At 41.2% G+C, this 7409-nt stretch overlaps 1 non-coding gene across 1 annotated transcript; it reads left to right on the top strand.

The window, feature by feature from the left end:
* The first annotated feature begins 721 nt into the window (after positions 1 to 721).
* Positions 722 to 828, top strand: LOC111893358 (small nucleolar RNA R71). The gene has a single exon (XR_002850857.1). It is a non-coding gene; the product is annotated as a small nucleolar RNA R71 (small nucleolar RNA).
* The last annotated feature ends 6581 nt before the right edge of the window (positions 829 to 7409 follow it).

Genomic DNA, 7409 nt, shown 5'->3' with positions numbered 1-7409 from the left:
ATGAGATTGGGTCTTCATTTCGGGATTCTTCGGGGACAACTTTTCATGAACCAGAGTGTCTTGTTGACCAAATTGTACTTCAAGGTTATGGATGGAGGCTTGCTGATTCTTTATTTTAGTTTTATGTTCAATAATAGCAGCATCAGTAGCATCGCGTCTCTTTTCCGAAGCTTCCATAAACTTCATCAACATGGTCTCTAGATCGGGTTTCTTCTCAGCTGGTGGCTGCTCCTTTTGATAAAAGCCTCGACCTGTCTGCCAATACTTCTCCTCTTTTTGATTCTTATACTTTTCATATGGCAGCCACTCCTTCTTTGGTTTCCTCCAGTCCTCATCAAACTTATCCCCACTCGACTAGCACACTTGAGCTTTTCTGTTCCCAAACTCATCTAAATTACAGTCTTTGGTCAAGTGTGGACCACTACACCTCTCGCAACCCACTCTTATGGCATGAATTGACTTGTCCATTTGTGTCATCCTTCGATCCAAATTATTCAGCATGGCCGTAACAGCTACTATTTCTTCAGTTTGTGCACCTCCACCGCTTTTGATTCCATCTTGCCTCGGGTTATGGTATTCGCGAGAGTGCTTTGCGAATTCTTCTATCAGATCCTTGACTTCCCTTGTATTTTTCTTTGTCAAAGGTCCTTGAGAGTCAAGGAGTTGTCTTGTCATAACGTTGACCCCATCATAGAAAATCGACATCTCTTGTTGCATATTTAGATCATGTTGAGGGAAATTTCTGAGCAAGCCCTTGTACTGCTCCTATGCTTCGTATAGTGACTCCCCCGGCTGTTGCTCAAAGTTGGCTATTGCCTTCTTGAGTTTAGCTATCTTGGATGGTGGGCAGAACTGGTCCAGAAATTGCTCACGCATTTGAGCCCAAGTGGTGATTGTACCCGGTGGAAGTGATTTTAACCACTCTTTAGCAGCTCCCTTGAAAGTAATGGGAAGCATCCTAAGCAAGACAGTGTTTCTGTTGACATTTGGGACATTGAAGTAATCCGCAATGTTATTGACTTCATCTAGATGCTTAAAAGCATCCTCATGATCTTTCCCATAAAATGGGATATCCTTCAACGCAGTCAAGATGTGCCCCTTTAGCTCGAATGTGGCAGTGGCAGGTATTGCGGGTTGGACTAAACTGGGACCCACATCTTCTCAGACCCGCTTCTTGTAAGCTCCCATGGACATCTCTTCAATTGCTGTCATCTCGTTCCTTGGCTCGTTCTCGGGTTCGCTTGTATGTTCTTCAAATTCGGGCTCGGTATCGTATGCGGATTCGGTTTGGACAGGTATTTGATCCAAGTGCTCAAAATTGCTCTTGTGCCTTGAGGATGAACTTGACTCTCCTGTCTTTTTTCCTGACTTTCTTGAAAATGCTGACTTTAACTCTTGCAATGGCGTCTTCTTATCAGTCTTCTTGTGAAGTGCAGCTTCTGGATCTTCAATTGGTGGCACCAAAGGTGTAGTAGATCCTCTGGTCATGAACTCCTGCAAACTAAACACAATAAAAAAAACGTAAAACTAAAATAGGAAAATAAACTAAAAACTAAAAACTAGAGTTTTCAGAAACCACGTCATGGACTCTGTGGCTAAAAAAATTTAAACTTTGCTGAAAATTAACTTTTTGCGGGTTTTACCCCACAAAAAGGATCGATTAACTTAATGCAAATAAATAATCTAATAAACTAAGTCGTTCCCCAGCAACGGCGCCCAAAACTTGATGTGCACAAAAGTACCCACTAATTTTAATATTTATAACCTAACAAACTTAAACTAACTATGCACTTATAGGCAATGTACCTAGTCGGATTACAGTATAGCTTGGGTAAGTCGGGTGTCGATCACAGGGAACGGTGTTACTAATTAATCTATTTGCTATCAAATTACCCTAATTATTAACAAGTTTATAAAGGGTTTTATCTGATTTTACAAGATCAGACGAACTTAACTCAAATTCAATAAGTAAAAACACACTCTTGTCTAGTTCGAATCCACTTCTTCCTTATGGCTAGCTAATGATTATGGATTATCAAGTTGGTTTTACTTTTATTAGTAATTTAGTTCTAACTTTACCAATAATTAATTAATTCATGTCAAACTATGTATGGTCACACACAATTAAACACAGAATCAATTATGAATATGCTATGTAAGATTTATTATGTAAATGCAATTATAGTCACAATCCACGTTCTCTAGCACAGATAAGTTTATTTACTCTAGTTACTAACTAAGATTGGTCAATCCTAGCTCTAACAATTTAATGTTCACTAAATCATTAGGTAGACAAGTTCATGCATTTAATGGTCACTAAGCTACACATAACATGTAATTAAGCAATTAGAGAAACAAACACAAGCATGCTAGGTAACTATAAATCAAACACAAGCTATTTACCAACTACATAATTCCATAAAAATTAAGCTATTCATAAGTTGGAAGCTTCATCTAGCTAAACAAGAGTAGCTAGATTCAGCTGCTCATAATAGCAACTAACATACTAACACAAATCAAAGTGTAATGAAACATGTTCCTAGTTAACTAAAATATGGACCTTCACTCTTTTGGTGTTGAAACCTTTTTCCAGAACCTCTCTTCTGCTCAAATTCACCTTCTGGAACTCCTCTCTTCATCCAAAAGTCTCTCCCCTTCGTAATAACCAAGAGGGCTTAAATAATCTCCAAAAGTCCTGTGCCACGTCGTGGATATACATGCCACGACGTGATCCTCAAGTCATCTGCATCGGGTAAGGTCTCCTTCTCTACGCGATCTTTATCTTCAAGATTACTCATGCCACGTCATGGATATACACGCCACGACGTGGTTCTAGTAATTTCCGTGGATTTCTTCATCTCTTGTGTTCCAAATCTCCCATGTTATATAAATTGTCGCTTTTGGTCCCTTTTCTTAAAAATGTCTTCTTTTTGGCTGCAAATAACATTTAAGCTCATAAGTACCATTATTCTAAACAAATTACCAACTTATATATAAAAATGTACTTAAATATTGCCTAAAAATAGGTATAAATATGGCAATATCAATCCACTTCGTCATCAGCACCACCGGAGACCTCCCGCCGTGAGTAGGACCCATCCTACCCACCACTTACCTCTGATGTGATCATTTTCTCCTTTTTACTTTGTGTATGTGGGGTTAACCCCTCGATTAAATGATTACACTACTCGATGGGGTTGTTATGTTGTTTGACTTTTATCCCATGTACTGTAGGCCTCATAAAGGCCAAATTTTCACGTAACATATACTAAACTTTTATCAGTAATGAAACAAGTTTGTGTTTTATTTGTGATATTGTTATCTGCTATGTTTTCTATTCTCATTATTTCTTGACATTGTATGATTTCACTTATAAGCACAAATGGAATCATCACAACCCCTAGTCAATAATGGAATAAAAAACAAAACTATTATGTGCTCATCGTCCTTCTGTTCCATGACAGAAGTAGCCTTGAAGGTACATTCGTGGAAACAACAACACACCGCCACCGCCACCGCCTCTCCCAGAAATAAACTTTATTGCGTTCCAGGCAGCAGTATTAGCTGTAGTTACTGCAGCATTGGCTCACATCCACAACGGTAACAACAGAGATGGGAATGGTCAGGGAACGGGAAGTTCCAATCATGGAGTCAATCAAGGACCAACAAGAACATGCACCTATAAAGATTTTACCAATGCGAAACTGAGAACTTTCAACGGAACCGGTGGATTGATAGCTTTCACACGCTGGTTTAAGAAAATCAAGTCCATTTTTGAAATTTGTGATTGTCCGGAAGAAAGCAAGGTGAGGTTTGATGCATGTATGTTTTTTGATCGGGCTTTATCATGGTGGAATGTCCATTTGAAGGCCTTAACTCTTCCAGTTGCAAACGCTATGTATTGGGAGGATCTCTAGACAATGATGTTGGCCGAGTACTGCCCTCGTGGGGAAGTACAAAAGCTTGAACAAGAACTCTGGAACCTTACTGTACAAAACTCCAATGTTGAAGACTATACCGCTAGGTTCAGTGAACTGGCACTCCTATGCCCAAGGATGATCACCTCCGAAGGCAAGAAAATCTAACGCTTTATTTGGAGGTTAACTCCTTCAATTCAGGGAAACGTGATTGCCGCCAAGCCTGAAACGTTCGATAGTGCAAAGCGATTGGCGCAAAAGCTGTATGATCATGGGAACAAGAAGGACACCAAGATTCCAAAGGCAGAGACCAAGAAGGAAGACAACAACAAGAGGAATAATGGAAGTAAAAGGAAAGGGGACAAGCTTCAGATTCTTCTAAGAAGCAGCAAACAATAGCGGTTCACGCTGCCACCACTCAGGCTATTCAATCCCCAGATGCAACCACTACAACCACCCCAACACCTGTAAGACCATATGCAAGTTCCCACCCAAAGTGTGACAAGTTTAGTTTCCATCATATATGGGCATGCAAAGACTTCCAATGTACAAACTGCAATAGAAAAGGGCACACTGCCCGATATTGTACAACGCCTCCTCAACAAAACAACCTTCAACCCAATAATGTTGGGGCCAACCGCACGTGTTACGGGTGTAGGGAGGCTGGCTATATCAAGCGGAATTGTCCAAAATCCAACAACCAGGGTGCCGGGGGATCCGACAGGGTCCTAGAAATGGGACAGGGGAGGCAGTACAAGATTCAGCTATAATATATGGTACATTTCCCTTCAACAACACTTACTCATGCATTTTATTCGATAGTGAGGCTGAGCGGAGTTTCATAAGTCATAAATTCAAAAACCTACTAAATAAAAACCCCCAAAAGCTAAGCGAAGCCTTCACGGTGGAGATGGCTCATAGGAAGACTGAAACAACAAAATACATTTACATAGGGTGCATACTAACAATAAATAACCACTCATTTTCAATCGACTTGATTTCGGTTAATATTCGAAGTTTTGATGTGATTATCGATATGGACCGGTTAAACCCCCACCATGCTGATATTGTGTGTCATGAGAAGGTCGTTCGCCTTCATTTACCCACCAACGAAACATTAATTATTTAAGGTGATAAACATGGCGCAAACCTTCATCTCATATCATGCATCAAGGCACAAAAGTGTCCGCACAAGAAAAATCATGTCTTTCTAGCCCACGTGGTGGACAAACAAAAAGTGGAAAAGAACATCAATGATATTTCAGAGCTGTACAACTTTCCAGACGTATTTCCGGAAGATCTCCCAGGGATACCTCCCAAGAGACAGGTTGAATTTCAAATTGACCTGATACCCAGAGCCACATCAATTGCTAAGTCACCCTATAGGTTAGCCCCTGCAGAAATGCAGTAGTTATCGAGCCAATTAAGCAAACTCCTAGACAAAGGACTTATAATACCAAGCTTCTCACCCAGGGGAGCTCCGGTCTTGTTTGTCAAGAAGAATGATGGATCTTTCAGAATGTGCTTCGATTATCGGGAGTTAAACAAGCTCAGTATCAAAAACCGATACCCTCTCCCTCAGATTGATGATCTATTCAACCAGCTTCAAGGAGATAGTTACTTTTCCAAGATAGATCTAAGGTCCGGATATCACCAACTACGGGTCCGAGAAGAAGATATCCCCAAAACTGTCTTCCGAACCCACTACAGAAATTTCGAGTTTGTGGTAATGCCCTTCGGTCTAACGAATGCACCTACAACATTTATGGGCCTCATGAACCGAGTATGCCGACCATTCCTCGACAACTTTGTAATCGTTTTCATCGATGACATACTCGTTTATTCACGAAGTAAGGAAGAGCACAGTCAACATCTAAGGCAGGTCTTGGAAACTCTAAGGGCGGAGAAGTTTTACGTAAAATTCTCCAAATGCGAGTTCTGGATTCGTAGGGTGGATTTCTTGGGACACGTGGTCAGTGAAGAAGGGATACATGTGGACCTATCTAAGATCAAAGCTATTGTGGGTTGGGCAACCCCAAAGACGTCAACGGAGATCAGACAATTCTTGGGCCTTGCTAGTTATTACAGAAGGTTCATTCAGAATTTCTCCAAGATTGCCAAGCCACTCACCGCTCTCACCCAAAAAGGTGTACCCTTTAACTGGGATGCAAAACAAGAAGTGACTTTCCAAACACTGAAGCAGACCCTCTGTAGTGCTCTGGTCTTGACCCTGCCAGAGGGAACGGAAGATTTCATAGTGTATTTTGACGCTTCCAACCAGGGTTTGGGTTGTGTACTAATGCAGTGTGAAAAGGTGATTGCCTACGCGTCCAGGCAATTAAAAAACCACGAGGTGAATTATACTACCCACGATCTCGAGCTAGGAGCGGTGGTTTTTGCTTTAAAAATTTTGAGGCACTATCTCTATAGGACAAAGTGCACAATTTACACAGTAACACGGACCAGGAAAGCCTCCAGTACATTCTAAATCAAAAGTAATTAAACATGAGGCAGCGAAGATGAGTCAAGCTGCTCAACGACTATGAATGTGAGATCAAGTACCATCCCGACAAAGCTAACATGGTGGTCGATGCCTTAAGCAGAAAGGAATACTCGGGACGTCGAGTAAAAACACTGACAATGACCGTCCATTCCCACTTGTCTTCACAAATCAAAGAGGCTCAACCGGAAACCTTGAAGCCAAAGAACACTGCAAACGAAGCCTTGCGTGGGATGGACAATAATCTCGTAAACAGGGAGGACAGAGCACACTATCTCATGGACCAGATCTGGATCCCAAATTTTGGAGGGTTCGGAGACGTAGTAATGAATGAAGCGCACAAGACACGATACTCCATCCATTCAGGTTCGGATAAGATGTACGTGGATATCAAACAACAATATTGGTGGCCGAACATGAAAGCGGAGATTGTTACCTATGTAAGTAAGTGCCTGACTTGCACAAAGGTCAAGGTAGAATATCAGAAGCCCTCGGGATTGTTACAACAACCAGTGATACCCGAGTGGAAATGGGAACGAATAACAATGGATTTTATAACCAAATTGCCTAAATCGGCTGACGGACTGGATGCCATTTGGGTGATTGTCGATCGGTTGACTCAATTCGCCCATTTCCTACCAATAAAAGAAACATACAAAATGGAGAGATTAACACAGATCTACATAAAGGAGGTGGTGAGACTTCATGGAGTGTCGATATTTATCATCTCTTACCGAGATAGTAGATTCACCTCACGATTTTGGCAGTCACTCTAGAAAGCAATGGGAACCCAGCTTGATATGAGTACTGCCTACCACCCCCAAACTGACGGACAAAGTGAGTGAACCATTCAGACACTGGAAGATATGCTCCAAGCTTGTGTGATAGTGTGATAACCGTCAAATTCTAGTCAAGTCAAAGTCAAATAAAGTCAACAAGTCAAACTGGTCAACCCAACTAACCCTTGTGTACTAGGGCTTACATTAGGAAAT

Source organism: Lactuca sativa, chromosome 7, assembly GCF_002870075.4.
Source record: "Lactuca sativa cultivar Salinas chromosome 7, Lsat_Salinas_v11, whole genome shotgun sequence".
Taxonomy (NCBI): Eukaryota; Viridiplantae; Streptophyta; class Magnoliopsida; order Asterales; family Asteraceae; genus Lactuca; species Lactuca sativa.
This window is presented reverse-complemented; position numbering and strand designations above follow the sequence as displayed.